At 45.2% G+C, this 25,921-nt stretch overlaps 1 long non-coding RNA gene and 1 pseudogene across 1 annotated transcript; both read right to left on the bottom strand.

Annotated features, from left to right (window-relative positions):
* Positions 1-986: 986 nt before the first annotated feature.
* On the bottom strand, positions 987-2,462 carry LOC117714240 (large ribosomal subunit protein eL31 pseudogene; annotated as a pseudogene).
* A 3,493-nt stretch (positions 2,463-5,955) lies between these two features.
* Positions 5,956-25,362, bottom strand: LOC143443294 (uncharacterized). The gene is made up of 3 exons (XR_013112138.1): positions 25,086-25,362; positions 8,330-8,513; positions 5,956-6,481 (listed from the first exon to the last, which is right to left on the bottom strand). It is a non-coding gene; the product is annotated as an uncharacterized LOC143443294 (long non-coding RNA).
* Positions 25,363-25,921: the final 559 nt, after the last annotated feature.

Here is a 25,921-nt window from a genome sequence, read left to right as displayed (position 1 = left end):
GTGAGCATTGAAGTGAAATACAATATGTGACTCACTCTAGGGAGCACTGGGCAAGTTCCAGTAAAGGAAACACTGGTTGATTTCTGTGTGGGCTCATCATTTGTCCTCTAAGTACCCTATCTTCTGTGGAATGATGTCTCTGTGCAGCATTCTGAGAACGGGTTTCCACAAGCAGTTCGACTGTGGATTTACAGTTAGGTTTTGGAGATCTTGGGAGGAGACCAATATTTGAGTGTCTGTCTCCTATAAATCATGTGAGACTGCCACTTAGAGTTGCTCCAAACCTCTCCTTCCTTTGCTATTCTTTGTGAAGTTTTTGAATTTATAGCAGGAGCACAGGATAAGCTATGTCCAGATATAATTCTTCTGGGAAGGAACACAAGAGCAGAATTACTGAAGATCTAGAAAGAAGGGGTAGTCCAACCTCACAGACCCTATGCCAGGATGAATGATGGCTACTCTAAAGTAGGTATCGTTTGTTTGCTGAGACACAGTCTCATTCTGTAGTCCATTATGCATTACAGGCTAGTCTTGAACTAGTAGCAATCCTCCTGTCTCAGCTTCTTGAGTGTTGACATTACATGCCCTGCTCAAAAGTAGCTGGAAAAGTAACTGGAGCTCCAGCTGGGGCTGGAGAGATGGCTCAGCAGTTAAGTGCCCTGGCTACTCCTTCCAGAGGACCTGGTTTCAATGCGGTGACATGGTGGATCACAACAGTGTCCGGGAATCTGATGCCCTTCTCTGGCCTCTGTGGGCACCAGGCATGCACACTGTGCATAGACATACATGAGGGTAAACGTTAAATAAGTAAGTAAATAAATAAATAAATAAATATTTTATTAAGTATTTTGTCTACACTTGAAAGGATTTTCTTTTTTCTTTCCTCCTCCTCCTCCTCCTCCTCCTCCTCCTCCTCCTCCTCCTCCTCCTCCTCCTCCTCCTCCTCCTCCTCCTCCTCCTCCTCCTCCTCCTCCTTTTTTGGCAGTACTGCAACTTTATTTGACATTCAGCAGGTTAGTTCTCATCCACATTGACCATCTGAAGATTTTTGAATGTGGTAACAGGCACATACGTTACCAATGTGCAGAGCTTGTTTGGTGAATCTTTATCTTCATTATGTTTTCTGGACAAACGTACTTGGATGTGATATGGAACATTCCTTATTCCCTTGGCCCAGACGGCTTTATTGAGCCTGGCGTCAATGTGCACATCTGGAGTCCCCATTTCCTCCATGGCAAACTTCCGAATTTCTTTGAGTGTCCAAGGAGCACACTTCTTGAAGCCCACTCCAGGAATGTGCCTGTGAATGTTGATGGTGTATTCTCGGGTCACCACCTCGTTGATGGCAGAACGGCCCTTCTTCTTCTTGCCACCTTTCTTTGCGGGAGCCATTCTGCCGAGCCCAAGTTGGAAAGGACGGGCGTGAGGGATTGTGGGATGGAAAATATGCCTACAACTTCCGGGTCACTGGGCGGCCTTGAAAGGATTTTCTAACGAGGTCTCCAACATTTGTGTGGCTAAGGAAACATTTTTCTCATTAGGGATTAATGGCACACTGAGGAAAGATATTTTTTTCTTCTTCTTCAGTCTTTGGTTGAAGTACTGCCAGCTGCTGAGCCACCCTGAGAACCCACTGCTCCCAGTTATGAGAAGCCACTCTGTCTTCCCATCCCTGCTGAATGAAGCTTGTCAGGTACCACAGCCCACCTTCCTTTCCCCTCGGCCTCTGACCGGCTTGGTAACTGTCTGGAAGCTGAGTGATTCAGGACACGATCCATCAGCTCTTTTAACGAGGTTTAATCATATAAACGAAGGAATTCCTGCAGCTGATGGAAACAGAAATGCCAAGTACCTTAACTCTGGATTTGGAGCCTCTCAGTGAAGGCAAGACCAAGCTATGTTGGTCTTTATGATAGAGGGTCCCAGGTATAGTGGAGCCCAAGCCTACAGAATCCTGAACTTTGAACTGATTTTTAAAAAGCAATCACGTATTAGAAGATGCCGCTCTTCCCCACTGACTTTGATCCTGCCATTTCTCACCCGGCTAATTCAATTTTCTGTGGCTGTAACAAAACCTGACCTGATACTGAATGCCTAATCCTCCTGTCTCCATCTCCCAAATGCTCAGATTATAGGTGCATGCCACCATACCCTGCTTCCTTTATTAGGTGTGTGTGCGTGCGTGAGTGTGTGTGTACGTGTGTGCATGCGTGTGTGTTGAGAGTGTGAGATCAACCCAGCCCCTGGCATTGCCTGCCACCTGCAGTTCTACCTAAGGAAGCCGAACATCCGGAAAGTCTGTCTTAGAAGGTTTTGCTTCAGCAAATCTTTATAATGCCACAGGTAGACAATGTATCCTCCTGCTTGACCAATTGTTTGTTCGTTGTTGTTAAAGGAAGAAAGGTAATAATTGTGGAGTCAGGGCTTCAGGGAGTAAGCTGAATACCTCCCAGCTTAATAAGACTTTTGTTCATTTTTTTTAATCTGCTAGGTTTTTCTTTTCTTCATCTTCCTTTTTAATTGAAATTTTTTTTGTTTGTGTTTTTGTTTGCCTTCTGAAAAGATTTCAATGGAATAAAATTTCTAGAATACTTGGTCCTCACCCTTTTCTCTCCTCCAAAAGCTCTCTTCAATCATATCAAACCTGCTGCAGTCGGCCCTTTACAAGAGAGCAAGGGATAGAATGGGTGGTGTCCAATGCCCAGCTGCCATTTCATGGCCCATGGCTGCACACAGCAATGCAGGCTTTGTCCTAGATCCCCAAACGCTGGTATTGGTGTTTTATGGACAGAATTTTTATGTCAAGAGCCCACATGTTTCTTATCTCTTTCTGGCAACAGAAACTAGAGTGTCATTGTTGGAGGGCCTAGGATCATGGGGGGGGGGTGTCATGCTGATAGGAGCTGGGAATGCAGAAAACAGTGGGCCCAGCACCAAGCTCCAGGGATCCCTCAGGCTGCAAGTTTGAGGGTGGGGGTGGGGACAGTCTTCCAAGAGGATGCCACACAGAAGGCAGCGGAGTGAGGCTTGCCGGGCACAGGGAACTACTGAGTATCTTGACAGGGACCCCTGTCTAACCTGGACACTAAAAGCCAAGGGCAGTCCCTTGCAAATGGTGGGCTTGGGAGCTCTGGGTCCACACTGATATTTGAGACCAACTAAGGAAAAAAAGGTCTGTGAGCATTGGGAAAGGCTTGAGAACTCCACAGTAGCCTGCAGCCCTTTTGTGTGGCTTCTCTTGGTCTCTGATTTCTGCAGAGCCCAGGTTCATCTTGCCCTGAAGACGACTGAAGATGCCACGGGGGTGGCACTGAGGCCAGAGCTGCTGGAAGAATCACACACCATCCTGAGCTTCCAGAAGAGGGATCTTTTATAGCTTAGTTCTGAGAGCCCTGCTCTGTGTGGACTGAAACAACCCTGAAGTCTCTCCATGCTGGGGACTAATTGTGGGGTGCTCTTCCACCTGCCTTAGAAACCAGGATGACAGCATAGCCATTGTTTATGCCTTTCATGGCCTTAGACATTTTCCCTTTGCTTCCTTTGGATAAGTCTAAGTGACAGCAGTAAGTGGTACACAAGCTATTGGATCTTTGGCCCCAACCACAGTTTGCCAAAGAATGATGCAGCAGTGTCTTCCCCGGCCCACTTAGGGCTCTTAATTCACTGTCACCGTCAGTGAGCTCACTCGTCATGACCAGCGCATTAGCAACCTTATGTTAATAACTTTCATTGGCAAAGGCAGCAATGACAGCTTAGCCTGAATCACCCACCCTGTCATTTGTAACTAGCCTAGGTGGACAGCCACCCACTGTTTACCACTGCAAATGCCTGTGGTACTTAGCCTGGCACTGCCACCAGCAGTAACACAGCTTCTGTTCTTCCAGACTCACTGCACTCCAACCTGCCTTCATGGAGCTTATAGTTTAGGAAACCTAGTTGCTTCTTCCAGAATATTCTCTGCAGCATTCTATTCTCTGATTTAAAATTTTAAAATTACCTTTCTCTCTCTCTCTCTCTCTCTCTCTCTCTCTCTCTCTCTCTCTCTCTGTATGAGTTTAGGAATCAGGTTTCTCCTTCCACCATGCAGTCCTTGGGGACTGAACTCAGGCCATCGGCCATCGGGCTTGGCAGTAAATGCCTTACTCCACTGAGCCATCTTGCTGGCCCCCACTCTCTGGTCTTACTCAAGATGTTCTCTCCACTGCACTGTTCCATCTCTACCTATTGAAATTCCATTTTTCTCTAAGTCGCAAAACAGACACTTTTGTCTCAGTGAAGCCCTCACCCCGACTGGAGTTAGACATGATTCTGGGTTAGCCAGGGATTTCTCAGCCCTTGGCTTCTTGTCCATTCCTGACCATAGTGAATATACTTATCAACTCTGTGGGGCAATGTTTGTTCAACCATGAGAGTCTACAACATAAGAGTCTGATCACTGTGACATATTCTGCGCATATATGAATGAATAAGAGACTGTATATAGTCAGGAGAGATGGCTCAGAGGTTAAGAGCATAGTCTGCTTTTCCAGAGCTCCTGAGTTTAATTCACAGCAACCCATGGTGGCTCACAACCATTAATAATGAGATCTGGTGACCTCTTCTGGCCTGTAGGCATACATGAAGGCAGATTGCTGTATACATAATAAATAAATTATGCTTATGCACAAGAGATAGAGGGAGGGGGAGGGAAGAGAGAGAGAAAAAGAGAGAGAGAGGAGAGAGAGAGAGAGAGAGAGAGAGAGAGAGAGAGAGAGAGAGAGAGGTAATATGCTTTAGCACATCAAAAAGTCAAGGTTCAAATGTAACTGCATAACTAGAGTGAGATGTGAGTGGCACACGAACAGGACCCTGGAACTGTGCAGGTGGGCATGTTCCAGGGTTGCTTGAGTGCCTGTTGTGTCCAAGGGATGGTCAGAGGAAGGCCCGTGCAGAGCTATGCCGGGGCACCAAACAAGCTGCCAATCATTACTGATCCTGGACAGTAAAGTGACTCATGGGCCACAATACTTTGCAGACAGCGGGAAATCCTGAGACATTACAATGTCATAGAACCTTGGGTGGGATCTGTACTTAATGCAGTCTGAATTGACCTGAGCACTTTCTAGTCCTGGCCCAGTAAGTATTAATGTTTTTAGGATAGTGAATATCTTATTTTGTATAGAGAATTTTATATAAGCATAAAATGTGCTTTGATCAAATCTGTCCCCATTCCCTCCTGTCCGGGTTCTTTGCCCATAACTTTGCCTCCCAGATTCATGCTCTTAAAACAAAACAAAACAAGGACAACCCACATATCCCCAAAAGCCCAAAACCTGAATTCACTTAGTGCTATCTCTATGTGCATAGATGTGATGCTATCCATACCCAGAAATCTCAGGTTCTCGTGTCTTCTCTGGCTTTAATGGCTTTCTGTTGCACCAGCCACCTCAGAAGCTTCCAACCATTACCCTTGCATGTGTTCTGGAAGTGACGTACAGAAGCTGAGTGTGTGGCAGAGAGGTGGGCTGTTCTCAGCATGGCTCAACCCATCACAGCAGGGAGGGTTTGGCCAAGCAGGGACAGTTCAGTGCTAGACAGGAAACTGATAGGGGATAAAGAAAGGGGCCAAGGCAAGATATGGCCTCCAGTGACATGCCCCAGTGACTACCTCTTTAAGAAGACCCCATGTCCTGTCACCATCTCTCAATGGTGCTATTATTTGCCAGCCATTATATTATGAATTCATCACATGGTCAATCCACGAATGAGATCAGAGCCCTCAGGATCCAACCTAATCATCTCTGGAACACAAATACACTCAGAGTATGCTTACTTCAAGATTAGCCATCACCCTGGCCCTGGCATGGTCTATACTGATGCACAGGTGGGTCTGGTAAATTTTATCTACTTATTGATAAGCACCAAGAAAGGTGTGGCTTCTCCATAGGGAGGGGGAGAGCCCAGGCATGGCTATGAACTGCAGATGCTAGGATTGCCCCATCAGGTGAAGGGCTGGCACATCAGAGAGACAAGCAAGGCCAAGCAGTAGCCTACATCCATGGAATGGATCTAGCCTGGAAGGGTAGGGCATGCTCAAAGTTAAGTCTCTGTTGGCTTACAGTTTGTACCTGAATTACCACCCCCAGATATGGCTGGCAGCAGAGAGAATACCCAGAGGCATTGAAGTCTGCAGGAAAAAGAAGTAGACACAGGTACAGGATCCCCTCCTGGGTGGCATGGCTTTCTTCCATGCCATACTGGTTACTTTTGCTAAGGATACTGTAGTCCAACCAGGCCAGGCTCAGATTCTGGAGGAGACTTGGAGGAGAAGGGGCTGTGGGTGGCTGGAGAGGACAGGCAAGGGAAGCGAGAGGCATGGCCAACAGTTGTTCTGGTATCATGTAGACTTTCTTAAATTAGCTGTGAGGAGAGGAAATGGGAAAGAGGAGCCAGAAAGTCAGCAGCCAGACTTTTCCATCCCATCTGTGATGGAAGCAGAGAGCTGCCAAGAGAAACCATGTGCTAGAGTTAATTGGTAGAACTTGAAAGTGGAAGCAACAAAGCAGCCTGCTAAACCAAAGGTGGGCTCCACCCTCTCCTCTCCTCTCCTCTCCTCTCCTCTCCTCTCCTCTCCTCTCCTCTCCTCTCCTCTCCTCTCCTCTCCTCTCCTCTCCTCTCCTCTCCTCTCCTCTCCTCTCCTCTCCTCTCCTCTCCTCTCCTCTGTTTTCCTCTCATCCCTTCCTTCCCTTCTTCCATCCCTTCTTCTCTTTCCCCTCTTCTCTTCATCTTCTTCCACACCCACATCCCTCTGTGTAACCTCAGAGCAATGCTGGCACAGAGAAAGTGCTTCTGAGTGAGTGAGCCATAATTAAGCTGGAAATATAACGGAAGGAGACACCAGCTTTGGAGGACTTTGGTTTTTAAAGTCTCGTTACAAACTGCATTCCTAACTTGTTTATTTTGTTTTAACATTTTCATAGGTGTTTCCAGTAGAAATTGATTGTTTTTATGTTAAAGCAGACCATGAGAGCCTCCTTCACATAATTCACATAATTTCAGCTATGGCTCAAATATTTCTTACAGTAGCATAATATACTAAAAAATGTTTCCTTCCATATATTTTTATGTATATATTTTTTATTTTTGATATTATAATATAATTACATCATTTCTCTCCCCCCTTTCCTCCCTCCAAATCTTTCCCTATAACTCTCTTTTCTCTCTCTGAAATGGCCTTTTTTGCATTAATTGTTATTACATGCATATATGTATATGCATGTATATTCTTAATTTCAGCCTGCTCTGTCTGTATAAAGTTTCTTGAATGCATGTTTCCAGGCCTGGTCATTTGGATAATCAGCTGGTATGTTCTTCCCAGGGGAGGATGATTTTTTCCTGTTCCCAGCATTCCTTAGCTGCCTGTAGTTCCTTGGGAAGGGTTGAGGTCTTATGGGTTTCCCCTGTCCACTTTGGCATGTCTATTGGCATCGTCTGTGTTTAACTCATGTTTAGGCCATCACATTGGTGAGACTTTATGGGTGTCGTGACTGACATCATTAGGAGTTTCCCTAATTAGTAACAGCAGTTTAAGGTCGATCATTTTAAAGAGACGTGTTTTACTTTATTTTCTTGTTATCATGTGTGTTGAATGTAGTCTATACTATACCCACTGCCAGTGGGTGTAGTATAAACTACATTCGCCCCTTTGAAGAACTGAAGATGCTTTAGGTGAGTGACTGGTTTTCAACATGATAAAAATGCCTCAAAGGCCTCAAAAGATTTGTTCTTCTCTGGGGTCAAATTTTTCTATCATACTCTAAGCCATTGAAGGACCTGGGTCCCTGAGGAATTGGCCTCCTGAGCAAGGTAAGTGACCAGCATTTGCAAAGTCATCGCCACTTCCTTCTCTCCTGCCTTCCCCTCTCTGTTTTTCTCCACCCATCAGGGTGCCCTAGTAGAGCTTGGAACCTCCTTCCCCTTCTTCCTCTTTCCTCTCCTCTTCACCTAAGGCCCACAAACACAGAAAAGGATTGTTTTTCTCTTCAAGTGCCTCTATTAGCACATCTGCTTCTCTGGGGATGGCGGAAGGCATCTCCATTCATTGTAGAATAACTCTCTAATAGCATTTTGGTTATGAGACTCATAAATCCCAGACCACCTTCTGGAGTAGAATGGTTTACGACTTCAAGCTTCTAAATATTTTACATAGTTAAAATGTTTTCAGTGTTCTCGTGCAGGGTGGATTTGTAAATCTCAGATGATTATCTCCTAGAGAGGGTTTTTGGTTTTTTTTTTTTTTTTTAATTGTTATTTGGTTTTTCTTTTTGTGGAAGCCTCAGAAGGAACATACCTTCCTGGACTCGAGGTTGAAGAGACATGGTTCTTTTGACATGTATGTTCTTCCCAACTTTGTGATGTATGGCAGGTCTATGAAGAGGCACAGCCAGTTGAGATGTGCAGAAAGTTTATCCACGGCCCCAGAGCATCTGAGCACCACTGTTTCTCTCAGGTCTTCACCAGAGCTTTCTAAGACACTAAAGTGGAGTTGGAATTAGTGGGTGGTTGAGAAATCACCCTGTGATAAAGAGCCAGATGGCGGATGAGGTGGATTCACAGTGACAACAGCACCAGGGAGTCCCAGGAGTACAGGACAAGCTTGGACCACTGACTTTAGTGTACCGTTGAGCCCATACCCATTGGAGGGCAGACAAGTAGGAGGTACCTGTTTGCACTGCACATTCACACAGGACTTCCTCGGCTTTCTAAGTATCTCCTGAACATGTTATTGTGTGATATTCATGTGTGCACATGTGTGTGAAGGCAAGAGACTGCCCTCAGGAGTCACTGTTTCTTGGGTGCCAGTCTACTTTTTGTGGAGGATACCGGCTCTTTTATTTGCCTTAACTTGTCAAGTGGACAAGTTAAGTTTTAGGGTGGAGAGCCAGTAAACCCCAGGGATCTGCCTGTTTCCTTCTCCCCAGAGCTGAGCTTGCAAACACCTAACTACCATGCCCTCTGTTTCCTTCTCTTTGTGGATTTCAGAGATGAACTCAGGTCTTCCTCATGCTTACAAGCCAAGTGTTTTATCACATACCTTGGGAGGTACTGGCTCAGATTCTTGGCTAAAGAAAATAAGATGTCAGCTCAACCCCAGCCTTCAGCGAAATGGCTAGCTCTTTTAAGGTCAGCTGAGCATCCACTCTGACCAGGGTGGCCCTGAGTTGGGATTTGAACAGTCATATCCCCTGGCTTTTGACTTCTCAGGATACCCTATTAATGGTTTGCACTTCAGCTAACACTTGATTTTTAGATTCCTTTGTTTATGCTCACACCTTCTGAGTTTAAACCTCCCTGGAGTTGCCCCTTCCCTAGCAGGGTTTCCATAAATACCTGAGGAAGACCAGCCTGATGCCTAACATCCTGCCTTCATGTATCTAAGGCTGAGAGGAGGCACCACCTCACCTTGGCTCTGAAACTTGGGATTCTGAAAACTGAGTGCCAGATTGATTAGCTGATACTGGTCACACCTCTCTAACTCCAAGCCCCGAGCATCCATTTGTTTCTTCTTTTTCTGAAAGGTCTATTAAGTACGCACAGGCGAAGACTCTGAAGCACAAGAAGCTCACACCCGAGAGAGCAAAAGTCTCTCACTGGTAGAAATTGTCCCTTGTTACACCAGTGGGAAAATACATAGGTCAATTAAGCTCACTGGTTTTAGAATTGTAAGACTCAGGGTTTGAGCCCTAAAGTATATCCATCCCTGGTCATGTGACATTGAGAATGCTGTTGTATTTGGATAATTTTCTGGACAAGTAGGGGGAGGGGTGTCAGAGTTTCCATTTAAAATAAAGAAAAGTAAGGGCCGAGGCTGTATCTCCATGGACTCTTAGAACTGCAAAAGAATAAACCTTGTTCTGTATAAACAAAATGAAGGACAGACTAGCAAGATTGCCCAGTGGGTAAAGACACCCACTGTCCAACAACCCAGGTTTGATTCGGGGGACCCACATGGAAGAAGTTGAAAACCAACTCCTTTAGGTTGCCCTCTGCCCTCTACCTGCATGCATGCCCCCTCCCCAAAAGTAATACATAAATAAAACATAACTTAAAAACAAATACAGTAACAGAAAAATGAGTCTTGCAGAAACTGTAGGAATGAGAGTATTAGCACAGTGGCATCTCCTAGTTTGGGAGGGAGTTCATGTTTGGTGTACAGTAGAGACACCATGATAGGGTTACAACCATGACCATCCATGCAAGGGAATCCAAGCACTGTTAGAGTTCACCTCTTCTCAGTGGCAGCATCGATAGTAAGAAGGCTTAGCGGTTATGAAGCCTTTCTAAACGTCTACAGTACTTTCAACTGCTCTCCAGAGAGTGGTGCTCACTCAAGGAACTGCTCCAGGAAACACGGGTCATGAGTTCCTTACAATTGATTTTCTCATTATAAGGAGAAGGGCTGGCTGTCTCTGCAAACATCGATGCTTCTGTCACAGCATTGCTACAAAGCCTCGGGAGAGCATGAACTCTGTTCTCCTCATCTACAGTCTGCAGCTGACCCCTGCCCAAAACCCAGACAGCGGCAGTGCATGCCGTTACCAGGTCATCTTGTGCGGAGGGGAAGGCACTGGACTTGGCCTTCTAAGAGAGGATTTTCCCATAAAGTTTGGTTTGGTTTTCCTGACTCTGGACAGTTCACCATGCTGTCATGTATGTTTTGCTTTCTGAATGGCAACCTCCCTGCAAAGATGTATCCTTATAGACAATGAGTCTATAAGGCTTTTTTTTTTTTTTTTTTTTTTTTTTTTTTTTTTTTTTTTTTTTAATAAAGGGTCCTTCAGATTTAAGTTAAGAATCTCATGGTGACATAATTCTTGATTAGTCTAGTAATCTCTAAATCCAACGGTAGGTAAATGTTCTTACACGCGGCAGAAGAGAAGGTATAGGCACACAGAGGAGAAGGCTGTGTAGACAGAAAGGCAGAGACCACTACAGTGATCATTACAGTGATCCAGCCACAGTCCAGAGCCTGTGGAGGAGCAACAATTGATCCTGCCTTGGAGCCTTTGAGAGTATGACAACTGTGACTGGGGAGTTCTGTTCTCCAGAGCTCACGCACACACACACACACAGATACACATACAAAGAGACATACACACCACACACAAATACACACTACACACACACACACACATGCTATACATGTAGACACATACATACATACACACATCTATCAATAAAAATGGTAACAGAACAGCTGTGGGAAAGGGAACCAGTACAGCATCCATGTGCACAGAGAGGCCATGTGTTCTCTCCTTGAGAGGGAAATCACCAGAACTAATGTGTCCCTGTGGCTCTTTCTCTGTCTCCCTAAAGGCTTGGAGAGTGGCTGGTGGCTTCATTCAGTTGCCTGGAACGTTCCCCCATTTGTATTCTCTCCACATGCATCTCCCCATCACAGAGAGACTTGCAGAGCAAAGCTTGACATTTTCCAGTTCTTGAGTCTGTGCCCAGAATCAACAACCCTCACCAGAAAGAATGAACAAATCCCCAAGACCTCAGAGCAGAATTCCTCTGGCTGGCCTGCCGGCTGTGGCTTCCCCTTCCCTGCCCTGAAGCTGGTGTCGATCTCTCAAGACTCCAATGTTGACTAAAGGGTGGTCCCAGAGCAGAATGGTAAATACAGCTATCCCTTCATACCCTCAGCATCTGCATCTTTGAATTTAACCAGAGACAGACCAAAAATAGTTTAAAAATTCACCTGAGCCAAATGTATACAGGCCTTGTTCTTGTTATCAGCCCCTAAGCCAGCCAGTGCAACAACTGTTCTTGTAGCCACTTATGTTGTATTAGACACTACGGTAATCCAGAACTGAATTAAAGTATATGGGATGGGATGGGTGTGGTGGGGGGATGCCTGCAATCCTAACAATTGACTGTCTGAGGAGGAGGAAGGGTATATTAGATCCCTAGTGAACCATGTGTTTATTTCCTTGGGGTTCAGCTCAGCCTGTCCCTCTTGTACATGGTGGCACAATTCGGGTGAGGGAATCTGGGAAAGCTGTCTCAGTGCATCTGGGGTCACTTGTGTGTCGCATGAGCTGGATGGGGTACAGGGGAGCGCAGAACCAAGTGTTCTACATGTTCCCCTCTTCACTTTGTAGTTCTGTCCAATCCCACAGATTGTCTATTTTAAATCGTCACAATTAGTCTTGCTTAGGTTTACGAAGTCTAGACTAAGCTGATGAAGCCCCTGTGACTTTTGTTCTCAGAGAGTCTAGGCCAGGTCACATGCCTGTTTCTGCATAGGTTTTCCAGAAACCCCGGAGTGACCCCATTCTTAAAGAAGCTCCTGGAAGGTCCTCTTGACTTCTTTTAGGCATGTCCTCTTTGTCCTGATGGAAGAGGAGTCACCCAACCCTTCAGATCACCAGAAGTTTCTATTTGGACCTGTAGTTTTAATTGCTTCCACTCTGTGTGAATACCCTGCAGGCAGTGTTAGTGATAGGTCACATGCTTGCTTCAGGGCTCCTCTACAGAGTCCTCTAAAGATGGGGAGGTTCCTTCCGTAGAGTGTGCTGCACTGTTCGAAGAGGACTCACTCACTGCACATGCCTCTAGAGTTCTCAAGTTCTCTATCCCTTGTCTACTCCTTGACCTGTAGCCACTTTAAGCATTTGTTCCCTGGCACCCATGTGGTTTTCTACAGGGCATGACAAGTTTGCCTGAGGGAATATTTGATCTCTAGGCTTAGGGGTGGTGTGAACCTTGTCAGCTCTACCAAGTCTGTATCAATAATGTCTCCATCCACTCTGGCTGGTACTGGCTTCTGAGGAGAAGGGCTTAGAAAGGGTCAGATCTTTGGCAAGGGGAATAAAGCTGAGCTCTCTTCACCAGTGAAGTGGGACGAATGTGCTCCTCCATTGAAGATGTTGGGGGCACACTGAGGAGCCATGCTGTCAGGTCCATATAAAGCAAGGTTTACTCTCCCTAGGAATAATATTTTGACCCCCGTCAAATGTCCTGGGGCTGGGCTCACCTTTCCTTTCAGTAACAAAAGAATTTTGGAAATTCAGCTTGAGGTAAGACTTCTCTTGGCTCACAGTTTCGGACTGTGGCTGCTTGGCTCCATTGCTTTGAGCTTGTGATGAGCCAGACATCATGGCAGAGAGAAGGTAGCAAATCAGAGGTACTCTCCCCAGATTGAATTTGAAGAAGCTATCTCTCTATCTATCTATCTATCTATCTATCTATCTATCTATCTATCTATCTATGTATTTTTCTTTCTAACATCTATCTATGTATCTATCTGCAGATGTAGATATAGATAGATATATGCATTTTTGAAGAAAATATGTATATACACACATACACACAGAGAAAGAGAGAGAGACAAAGAGATAGATAGAAAGAGAGAGAGAGAGAGAGAGGGAGAGAGAGAGAGAGAGAGAGAGAGAGAGAGAGAGAGAGAGAGGCATACCTCTGGAAAACTACTCCTTCCAGCCAAGCCTCACCTCCTAGTAGCCCATTGATTTGTGACTTCATCAATTAGTTAATAAACTGGTGAAGCCAGAGCTTGCTTGTTCCAATCATCTTTCAGGAATCCAACAGCTAGATATCAAATCTTTAAATCTTGAACCTACATAATAACATTTTGGTCCAACATGATGAGTCTAAATGCTTAATTTGGTCGGATTCTCACTTCAAGGTGGACGACACTACGTTCAGGCAATTTCTTCCTGATTTCCAACAGAGGAGCATTGCTGTATCCCACCTAAGAGGGAAGTCACGAGAGAAGGAAAAATGAGAAGAGGCAAGAGTTTGAAACAGAGGGAGGAGTTTCAGCCCTTCTTGGCAGGGTCAGGGAATACATGTTCCTCTGGGAGCACTTGGTTAGGTTTAAGCAGAGTATAGCATGCAGATGAGACACTTGGGGGAGGGATTGGTGCAAGGGGAGAGAGTGAAGGACCAAGCCAGTAACCCACTATGTCTGAGCCTGTTGGTCCTGCCAAAGAGTCTGAGGTTTATTCTTAAGGCAACGAGAATGATGACTGGATTTAAGGCTGGCAATTAACAGCATCATTGGTTCAATGTTTTAGAACAAGGGCTCTGATTGCCTCCCAGAACAAAGATGTAATGGGTCCAGACTCACTCCAAGCAAGGAGATCAGGTAGGAGGCTATGGCTGAAGTCCAGGGAGAGTTGATGAGCCTGGACTGAGGACATGAGTGGGAGGCCTTAGAGAGGCAGGAGATGAGTCAGCCAGGGGCTTCTGTGGAAGCAGAAGGTAGGAGAGAGATGAATCTGGCTTGAACCAATGTGTGGTGGCATTGTACGGCTTTTGGAGGACAAGAAGGACATAGCCCATCACACTGTCCCGAAAGACTATGGCTTCCCCTATTCTTGGAAAGAAAAACCCTCTGGCCTTGCTTTCCTGGGAACAGCATGCTTGTCAGATAGTTCTCAAGACCCATTGACCCTTCTTTCTTAGAGTCCAGTGGCTACATCTACCCCGGAACCTAAGCATCGCAGTATTGCAGGGTGACGTCATCTCTTGTCATGTTCTATGGGCAAACAGTTCCTATAAGCTGTGGCTTCTGCACAGTTTGGAACATAAAGTAAAATTTATATCTTTCCACCTTGATTTTCCCTTATTTGCTGTACTGTTTGATGATATTAACCCAACAAATATCTCATTGTAATGGACCAATACAGATCTTGCTTAGTTTTTCTTTCTTCTTTGCTCTTTGCCTGTTTAGAACACCCAAAGTTTAATGATCTAACAGGCCAATGCAAATATCACCAATGACAGAGCTGGCTAAATAGCAGTCCTACTATCCCATTCTAGCAAGATGGGAAAGTGCATTTCCCAAATACCAGTAGAATTAGACTGAGGCCACAGACTGGGTTTGGCCAATGTTACATGGCTAGAAATGATGTCGAGTGACTTCTGGACCTGGTACAAAGCCCTGTGCTCAATGGCTGATGCCCTCTCTCCTCCTTCTCTGGTAACATCGAAAGCTACATGTGTAAAATGGTGGCAATCCAAGATGGAAGTGGTGTAGATTTCTGAGCGACTTCTTAGAGGAGAGCCACTAATCTGCCTTGGTAATGACTTGAGCAAGTAGTAAGTCTAAAGCATCTCAGGCCTATGGTGCTGGGGGTTATGTATGGAGAGTTTGTTATCCAAGCTAAGGCACTTGGTTAGCTGTAAAACAAGGCTTTTCTTTTGGACCAGTCAAGCCTCTCTGCCACTGGCTTTCAACATTGGTGCTCACTGACTGGGTCCCCGCATTGTCATGAGACATCAGACAGCACAATAGTCTATGGTAAACTCGCCTGCTTCTCATTATAGTATTTGAAAACAGACTATGGATTTTTGATTGGACACACACACACACACACGTACATACTTTCACATACATACTTTCATGGATAAACCTTGAAGCCTTAGCTGAGAAACACAAATACATTCTTTGGTGGCGAGGAAGTCATATTTTCTAAATCCTAGTCGAGAAAATTGAAGTAGACTTGGGTATGGTGGCTCATGCACTTGGGAGGCTGAGGCAGGAAGATTTCCATGTTTGAGGATAGTGTGGGCCACACATTAAGACACTGTCTCAAAAGAAAAATATAAAATAGAAGAGAGGAAGAATGAAGAGAGAGAGAAGAAAAGAAATAGACAAATGAGAGAGAGAGAGGGAGAGAGAGAGAGAGAGAGAGAGAGAGAGAGAGAGAGAGATCATATAAAGACAGAATTCTTTGTGCTTCCAATCAAGGTTGTTTACTTGAATTGGAATATAATGTGGTGCTTCATGGAGTGTGTCCTCAGGCTAACCCCATTCCCATCTTAACGCTCGTTTCCCTGGAGAGCACCTTTTGTTATACCTCGAGTTCATTGCCATCTCCAAGGGGACAGCTGAGTACTTTCCCTCTCCAGATCAAGAGCCACCCTGTAGGCGGAGGGCATTCAAACCTCAGGATGCCTTTGAGTTGAGAAGGAGCTCTGGAGAAAGCCGAGCCACTGTGCCCGGGAACAGGAGCAGAAGGGGAAGAGGCTCGTGATGTCCTTCTTCCCTGGAGCTTTCATTCTGTGAGGAGCAGAATGTAGGGAGGCGAGCCAATGTCTGGGAGGAGCCACCACAGTCTCAGAAGGAAAAAAAAAACCAGGGACAACAGGACTCTTTTTAAAAATGTCATTCAATTATCCGAACTCATCTGGCAGTTTGTGACCCACAGTTCTGAGGGAAGTAGAGATGACGCTGAGTGATCTGAAGAGGGGCACAGTGGCTGGGCAGATCGATGCAGAAACAGGAGGGAAAAGCAACAAGGTGTCCCCTGAGCCACCACACCACACAAAGCCACAAGGCTATCCCTGATGTTATTTATGTTTTATCTCCAACTATGTGTTGGGAGGGTCTGCTCGCCTACATGGGCATGAGTGGATGCCTGTGGTTGATATTGGTGTGTTGGCCTCAAATGCTTCTCCACCTTGGTTTTTGAGACAGGGTCCCTCACTGAACCTGAAGCCACTGGCTGGCCAGTGAGCCCCCAGGATCTCTGTCCCCCCTGAACTGGCATCATAGTTACATGCTACTGTGCCTGGCTTTTATGTGCATTTCAGGGATCCAGACTCAGGATGGCAGGCTCTCTCACTAAGCCATCTTTCCAGCTCCGTATGTAACTCCTGTCTCAAACTGAGAAAATGTTATTCAAATCCACGCTAAAATGCTTCACTTTCTACCTCCAATCTGGAAACCAGGGTGATCTAGGCAAGTCCCTTTTCTTGTTTTCTGATGGAAACTTCAGGCCAAGCACACACAGCTATGCATATCTCCCTCGACCTGTAATCTTCAGTGAGCTGTGACAGGCGTGCCTTTCTTCTAACTGTAAGGCCATGTTTTGTGTGTGTGTGTGTGGATTTAAACTTCTCATGATACTTTGATCCATTTGCTTATTGCTCCTGATACCTCCCTACACATCTGGGTTTATGCTCTCATACGACATAGAATTTAGCCAGGGCCAGTGCAGGGTGCCACTCTCAGCTGGGACTGTCATATATATATATATATATATATATATATATATATATATATATATATATATATATATATATGGTGGTCCCTCTGCTACTTGATTTTGATTTTGGCTGCCTTCAGCAGAAGATATCTAGAAACAAAGAAAGCCTAGTGTTGTCCTAATGGGGATGGGCTTGGGTAAAATGCATGTGCAAATAAGCCTGACACTACCTAGATGTAGGTTTACATCACTGTAATGAAACACCCGAGGCTGGCAACTTTATAAGCACATATAGTTTATTTAGGTTACTTAGAGTTGTGAAAGTCTAAGGACCTCATTCTTGTGATATATGGCCTTCATGGTGGTGAAGTCCCAAAGTCGTGCATATATCACACAGTGAGGAGGCAAGGACATGCAGGTCTGTCTTCCTCTAAGAAAGCCACCAGAATTCAGCCATGAAGAGTTTAATCCTAATCACCCCAAACTCATCTCCACGTATTGCATTAAGTTTACACTGTCTTAATTCTTCAAAATAGGGATTAAACATGAACCCTGAGAGACACACGTTAGACATCTGCCTGTCCTACCACGTTGACTGATAGATCCAAGCCTTACTGCTTTAAGGTTATTGGGGGACTTAAATTTTGAAAATCAGGTCTAGTAAAAGTATTTGGAAAAGCAGGTACATCTGATTTTATCTTATGTGTAATCTTTCTCTCTCTCTCTCTCTCTCTCTCTCTCTCTCTCTCTCTCTCTCTCTCTCTTTGGTTTGGTTTTTTGAGACAGGGTTTCTCTGTATAGCCCTGGCTGTCCTGGAACTCACTCTGTAGACCAGGCTGGCCTCGAACTCAGAAATCCGCCTGCCTCTGCCTCCCAAGTGCTGGGATTAAAGGCGTGCGCCACCACTGCCCGGCTGTAATCATTCTTTCAACATGGACGTGGGAAGCTGGGTCACATGCCATCCTACACAACAGGGGAACCCTAAGTAGAGTCCCTGCCAGCCTCAGTTGTAATACATTCTGAATATTATGTGCTACGTGGAAATAATGTACACTTGACATATTTATGCCCCTGAAATACATTAATAAACAAGGGTCCATCCACACACATATAAAACATATTATACATAAGACTGAATTCTTGAGTTGTTTCCTCATGAACATAAATCTTGCAGCTACTTTCACTCTATTATCTCTTTATAAATATTATCTGTAAATTTTCACCTTGATGCCCTACCATTTCTGTGACCTGCATTAAGGGTGCAGAGTCAGGATAAAATAGGAAAGCAAAAGATTGGAAGAGAGAGAGGAGCGAGAGAGTTTGTTAACTCCACAGCTGGATAGCTGGACTCTGTATCTACTGGAGACTAATTCTCTTCAAAGCATTAGAATTCTCTGATGCTTGGTGTGTGAACGCTCGGATCATACATTGCACTGTGCTGGTCTTCACCGATACCTCTGTCTCTAGCCATTGACTTCTCCTGCAGGGCATGGAGACCGTTAATCTCGTATGTCCCCTCACTCTGAGGGGTTTTCTCTTTGCTGAGAGTTTAAGGCAGATTGTGTCTGTTTCCACTGACCTTTGAGAGGTTTGTCATGTGCCCCCCCACCCCTAAGCAGGTCATGTAGAAACCAATTACTGGAGCATGTCTGGGCTCCCAGGCTTGAGTGGTCAAGGTGGGAGCCCGGATTCTGTCATCTTCTCCTCTGTTGAAATCATAGGGCTCTGCCAACAGAAGCAGTTTAGGATTCCGCACCTGAAGAGGCACGTAGGGACTTTTCTGATTAACAGTTCTTCTCCGGGGCTTGCAAGTAAGTTTAGCTGCCTCCTGAGGGACAAAGATAAGGAGCTGGAGACCTCAAACCAACTGCCAGAGGTGACTGAGGATCGTATTTCAGAAGACCCAGCAGCTGCGGTAGACCTCACTGGAGTTGGCTGCTATAATGGGCAGGTCTCTTTTCTATGAAGAAAGAATTGTATCCACACAAACAGAACAGAGAAGAGCAATGGGATTATCTAGTGAAGGCAGGTGTTTTGGGGAGATATCCAGTCTTGACCAATAAAAGGATGGTGTGCAAACCCTGACAAGATACCTTACATATAATAAGCTCCCATCTCAGTGGCTGGTGAGCTGTTTGTTTCCTGAACTGTTTAGGGAGTCCTGCCTGCTGCCTGTCTTCTATAAAGTTTCCATTGTGTCTGCTACAAAACAGTTCTTGCTTGGTGGAATTATTGAACAGTAGCAAACACACAACCTTCCAGTGAATGTTTACATAGCTCTCCGTCATATCTTAAAGTCCTTCATGGGATTAAAAAGCAAATGGTGTCAGGTCTGCAGAGAAGAAGGTCACATGCTCCCTGAGGCTCAGTCTCTATCAGAGTGTCCCTTTGTATTTTATCTACCAGATGTCATTCACTGGGCACCCTCCTCTGAGCCCCTATTCTAGTACAGTCAATCCATCGCTAATCTTGATCTCTCACTCTCTTTTAAAATTCATGCTTGCCTCTGCTCCTACATTCCTGGCAGCTCCCTGTAACTCATTCTCTGATTTCCACCATATCCTTTAAAATCATTTTAATGTTTTGAATATGTGCAGAGGCGTGGTGGTGTGTGCATGGCATGGTGCATGCATGCTGTCAGAAGACAACGGGAATCTGTTCTTTCCTTCCACCATGTGGTTTCCTGGGATTGAACTCAGCTCATGAGGATTGGCAGCGAGTGCCTTTATCTGCTGAGCCATCTTGCCGATGCTTGCTGATTTTATTCTTTAGGGTTTGATGAGAAACACTCTGTAGTCTCTAGTGATGAACTTGGAATGATAATCTTGGCTGTGTCCTGACTGTCATCCTGACTGTCAGGTCAACATTCTGGCTGTATGTGCTTCCAGACTACTTTTTTTTTTTTTCCTTCCAATATTGCTTTTACCTGATTTGATCTTTCTTCTTGAAATGGACAAGAGGCCTAACTAATGAGGTGACCGTTAACAGAACATTCGTGATCAAAAGAATTCAGTTGTTTTCTAAAGAGTTCAATAATGCTTGTGAAAGCACATGTTTATGCCTGATCTCTGCAGTCCAATGCTCTGCCCCTGAACTGCATGTACCCTTGTTAAATGGTTAATCCCTATACGTATTTAATAATCACCACTGATTCCCATAAAGGCAACAGGGCACATAAGTAGCTTCTCTGTTTAGAAGTCTTGGTGCTTTAATTGTGATGTAGTTTCCATCTGAGTTGGGCCACTGAGACAAGGAAAGAGTGTTCTGCTGATGCTGAGGTATGGACAGATGCAGAGAAATGTGCCTATCTACCAGGATCTGAGTCACAGCAGAGCCCGTGACAGTAAGCCAGGCTCAATTCTCCAGGTTGGTTTTCTGTGAAGTTGGCTTTCTCTCTAGGGAATCACAAAGACCCTAAGAAGCTGGTAGCAGAGATGGCATTAATGACAGAAGTGTGACCAAGCAGTGCAGCAGCATCTGTATGAATAGATCACATTTTTCTCTAAGAGAAGGGTTGTTGTGTGCCATTGGACTGTGTTCATTTGCAACAACTGGAGACAGTACTGGATGAGAAAGCGTGTGTGGCGTTGAGGCTACAGCCGTAGAGGAACGGCTGCTTTCTTTAACATGGTGAACAACAATAACACATTCAAGTGTTGTTGGCCTGGAAGGTGGAGAAGGTTTTGTGCACACCGTGGAGAATAGATTCTACACTTAATGAATCTTTTTTTAAGGAAGGAGTGTTGACCAGCCAGTGGAGGGAGTGCCACTGAGTTACCTCTCAAGAGATCTTCCCGGCATCTTCCAGAGGGACCCTACTTTAAGAACTGGAAAATTCCCTGGGGGACAGAAGAGGCTTCTGTCTATCAAAATGGACGTCTAAAGTATATATAGGTCAAAGGAGACAGTGGGGCACTGTGGAAGCCAGGCCAGTTTTCTGCTTCATAAACACATGCTCCTAACTGACAACATGGCCATGTATCCTGGGGGTCTTTGATATTTTCCCGACCAGTTGGAGAAAAAACAAGTCAAACATCAATCATAAATAGATACTTCATGCCCTGAAAGAAAAAGAATAAGAAACGACCTGCAGTTATACAGAGCACCAGTGTCTTTTGTGGTGCTTGGTTTAGTAACAGGTATACAAAATGACAAATACATGCTTCTAACAACAATACTAGCAGCAGCAGCAACAACAATAAAACAACCACAGCAGCAGCAACAACAACTACACCAGCAACAGCATCAACAACAACAACTACACCAGCAACAGCATCAACAACAACAACTACACCAGCAACAGCATCAACAACAACAACTACACCAGCAACAGCATCAACAACAACAACTACACCAGCAACAGCATCAACAACAACACCACGTCAGGTAGCATAGCTCACATCTGTAATCCCAATACTCACAGAGGCTGAGGCAAGAAGATTGGCATGAACTCAAAGCCAGGTTGGGCTACATTGTGAGTCTGAGGCTAGCCTAAGCACGTGTTAAGTATATACTGTGGCCTTTCATAGGACCCGTGTCTAAAAAGGTCTTCCCTGATGGTAGAATTCTGTCAGTCATTTGATAATTGGCACAGGCCTAAGTAGGTAGTTGGTTGTTTTAATTGGTTTGAGCTCCTTCTGTCCTCCTGAAAAGCCAACTTAGTCAGCTGTTGCCTTTGTACTCAATACGTTGGGGATGTCTACGGCAATGCTAGCAGGAGCGTCTTGTTTGTATCATTTCTGAAGCTAGTGATGAAGGCCAACAAAGCTGGAGGACTTAACAGCTTCTCCCTCCCCCTTCTTTCTCTTGCTGTGTGTGTGAGAGAGAGACAGAGAGACAAAGAGACAGAGAGACAAAGACAGAGAAAGGGAGACAGAGAGGGGGATAAGGGTGGGGGAGGGAAGGAGAGAGAGAGAGAGAGAGAGAGAGAGAGAGAGAGAGAGAGACAGAGAGAGACAGAGAGAGACAGAGAGAGACAGAGACAGAGAGACAGAGAGACAGAGAGAAGGCATGTGTGCAGACCAGAGGTTCCTCGGGAACCATTCACCTTGGTTCTTCAGGTGGAGCTAAAAAGAACCAAGAAGAGCCAAGGCTGGAACTCACCATGTAGCCCAGGCTGGCCAGCATGCTCCCAGGATCCTTCCATCTCTGCCTCAAAGATTTGGGATTATGAGCATAGGCCACCACACCCAGCTTTTCATTTATTTTTTAGCTCTGGCCATCCTGGAACTCACTATGTAGATCAGGCTGGCCTTGAACCTGTAGAGCTCTGCCTACCTCTGCCTCCCAAACACACCTAGCTTGTTAATGCCAGTTCTGGAGCTCTAGCTTAGGTCACCAAGCTTCTGTGGCCAGGGTTTTCCTGGCTGAGCTATCTGTGCAGGCCCAAGCTTTCTCTTGAGTTCTCTCTCTAAGTCTTTATATCATATTAAAGTGGGTATGGGTATGAATTCTCATATTATAAACTAGGATGTGGAAGGGAAACTTAAACAAGGGAATGTGCAGATACTACAGCATAGCACAGAATGCCAAGTAGAAATCACAGGAGGCCATTGCTTTGAGCTTAGCTCCTTCCCTCCCTGCATACCGGTTTATAAATTAAAATGGAGTCACTTATGCCCAAGGCCCTCGTCTTCAAGCTGAAACTAAGCTGTTTATCTGACCTCTCAAGAAACCAAGAAAAATGAGAGATAAGAGCCAACTACCTGAAACAGGTCAGTTTCAACCCACATGCTAATGAATTTTCATTGGTTTTAATTTTAATCCATACACAAAGGAGTGGCCTGAAGTAACCCTGTTATCCAGTCTCTCTGTTCCTGTTATTCTGTCCCCCTGTCCCACCTTACAAAGGACGGTGACTTTGAAATGATTGGCTGGCTCTTTTTCTGGTTCTTTATGTCTATCAAGCCAACCTCTTCTCAGGCTGTTGAAACACCCATCCTATTTTTTTTTTTTTTTATTTTGAAACTAAACTCAGAGCCAATTAAGATGCTTAAATTCTATTGTCTGAACATTGTCCAGGGACAATAGAAAGTACTTAAATACCTGAAATCATCGCTGGTGTGGATGTAGGATGTGTTGTTTTTGTTTTTAATTTTCAGTATCTGTGCTCCCATAAAGCCCTAGCAGAAACCCTGGGAAACAGTTGGTGGTGCCCACCATTGAGGGCTTTATCCAGTTTGCCCAAAGAAAAAGGCAGGTCAGTGAAGATGCCTGGGAAGCTACTCAGGCTCCTCAGTCACTACAGGGACATTTAAACAAGGAAGAGAGGACATCTCAGACCAGGAGTTCTCAACCTGTGGGTCGGGGCCTCCTTTTGGGGGGAGGGGTCGAATGATCCTTTCAAAAGGGGCCTCCGAAGACCATTGGAAAACAGATATTTACATATGATTCATAACAGTAGCAAAATTACAGTTATGAAGTAGCAACAAAACTAATTTTATAATTGGAGGATGGTCACCACAACATGAGGAACTGTGTTAAGGGATCACAGCATTAGGAAGGTTGAGAACCACTGTCCTAGGGTGTGTGTTAATAGCAACACAAAAATGGCCAACATAGGCTAAGTGCTGGAAGAATGGAGGTGCTTAAAAAAACAGTTTCCCTGCCTGTGAAAAATCAGCTTGTCGAACTACAACCACAGTGCATCAAGAACAACCGAAGGCTTCATGTGTTAAACCGCCAGGCGGTTCAGTAAGATGGGTCAGCCGGGAAAACGCTCAAAATGAACTCTCTTCAGGTTGTGAGAAACAACTGAATTCTGATTTCTGCAGGGAGATGATTTCTTCAGCTTCACAGATAAGTCCTGAGAACATTGTTTTGGTTTTGTTTCAATACTGACCTTTATTCTCTGTTCAGCTTGACTACCAAGTCTCTACCCAGAATCCTGTTCTCACGTAGTGTTCTTATGTTAGCACATAGGGTTCTTACGGCATAATGTCAACTTAGTCACAAAAAGCTACTTAGAAGTGTGTGGAGAAGTGAGTGGTTCGCTCACCTGACAATGGTTGGGTTGTTTCTGTTCTCCCTGAGGTAATTCCTCCTAAACCCTGCTTCTCAGAATTGTGTCTTGCTCTCAGCTGCCCTCTAGTGGTCAGAATGCAGACCCTTCCCCCAATAACTTCCCTGAAGAAATAACAAAATCATGACCCACATTCATAGATAGTGGGTACACAATGCTCACATCACACTAGAAAATTTTATTTATTTTTAGAAAAATGGATGAAAAGATGAAACAGGTAGCTTTTTTTTTTTTATTATTTTAAATTTTAGTGGCCAAGGAGATGACTCAGCAGGTAAAAATGCTTGCTGTCTTCCAGGAGCAGCCTTCCAGGAGACTTATGTTCAGTTCCCAGAATCCAGGTGGTGGCTGACAGTCATCTCTACTCCAATTCCAGGGTATCCAATGATGCCCTCTTCTGACTGACCTTTAAGGCCTCGGTCGTGCAGGCATGTGGCGCACACTCATTCACATGCATACACATGAAATGGATAAATCCTTTGAGCCTAAGGTGACCCCTAAGAAACACGCTAATCTAATATGTGATTGGGAAGCAATGCTTTGGAGACTTGGGTGCCATCTTTGGCTCACATGCAACCCTATTCCTGTTCTGGATCCATATTCCCAGCATCCTGTGTTCTCTGAGAGATCTCAGAGCCTGCCTATTCTACTGTGAAGTACTTCCCTTGCAGATAGGCCTAGGACATAAGGGTCACCTGTAAAGATCAGATGCCCTGTCTCCTGTCAGTTCTATTTCCTAAGTCTAGGACAGGGAACAGAGTTAGAGAAATGGATGTGAACCCTGATCACTGGCTGCCTTCCCCACGAAAGACTGCACACAAAATGTAGGAGCCAAGGGACTTTATTATGCTAGAGCCAAATGGCGGCAGCTCTTTCCCTACCCAGTCAGCTGGGGGACGGCTCTGCCGCCTGATTAAAGAGACATCCCCATGTCTGCTCAGGCACTATCCTTTCTGCTGTTCAGCACCTGCTCTGGGGAACCTGGGGCCTTTTGAAGTCTTGTGTTCAGGATTTCGAAGATCTGGGCTGTAGACCGTGCTAATTGCTCTCACCTTAGGGTCGCCTACCTTTTATCCAATGTGTGGAATCAGGGAGTCATGTCAACATGCAAGCCGAACGCCAGCTCATGAAGCTTGCCAAGAATCCGAAGCTCTGTGAAGATTAATTACTGGCTCTGTCTCTGTGGTCTCTCCATCGGGCAGACATCTCTGTTGCTCTGGGAAGCTAATACAGACATTTCACAAAGGCTAACCTTTCCTCTGGTTGGGGGCCCTGCCAAGAGTGTCTTTAACGCATAGGGGACACTTCAGTGGGAGAGAGCATGGGGAGCTGCCAGCAACAGAGTAGAGGAGAAGCAGAGGGTGGGACTGAGCCTGGAGAAAACATCACATGGCCTCTGGGCAGGGCCACGTGGATCACTCCCTTGTGGCCCTCCTGCCTGGAAATAGACAGAGCCCAGAAGTATGTTTATTAGCAGGCCTGTGGGTGGTGACAGGGACTCAAATTAATTTTTTTATGCTGTATTCTTTGGTTAATTCAACAAAGACTTCAACACATTGGGAAGTAAACGTAGACAAGTAGAGCAGGATTTGAATCACTGAAGGCTGACCAGTATTCACCATGGCATAGGTGACTTAGCTAATTGAATGGGCTTTCCTTTCTTCCTTTCTTCCCTCCCTCCCTCCTTCCCTCCCTCCCTCCCTTCCTTCCTTCCTTCTTTCTTTCCTTCCTCGATTTTGAGTCAGGATTTTGCTATGTAGCCCATGTTGACCCTGAACTTACTATGTAGCCCAGGCTGGCCTGGGGCATGCAGTAATATTCCTGCATCAACTTCCCAAATGCTAGGATTAGAGATCCATCTCTGGTTTCGTTTTAAAATAGAACAGGCAGTGTTGTTCTCCTG

This window comes from Arvicanthis niloticus, chromosome 8 (assembly GCF_011762505.2).
Source record: "Arvicanthis niloticus isolate mArvNil1 chromosome 8, mArvNil1.pat.X, whole genome shotgun sequence".
Classification (NCBI taxonomy): domain Eukaryota; kingdom Metazoa; phylum Chordata; class Mammalia; order Rodentia; family Muridae; genus Arvicanthis; species Arvicanthis niloticus.
This window is presented reverse-complemented; position numbering and strand designations above follow the sequence as displayed.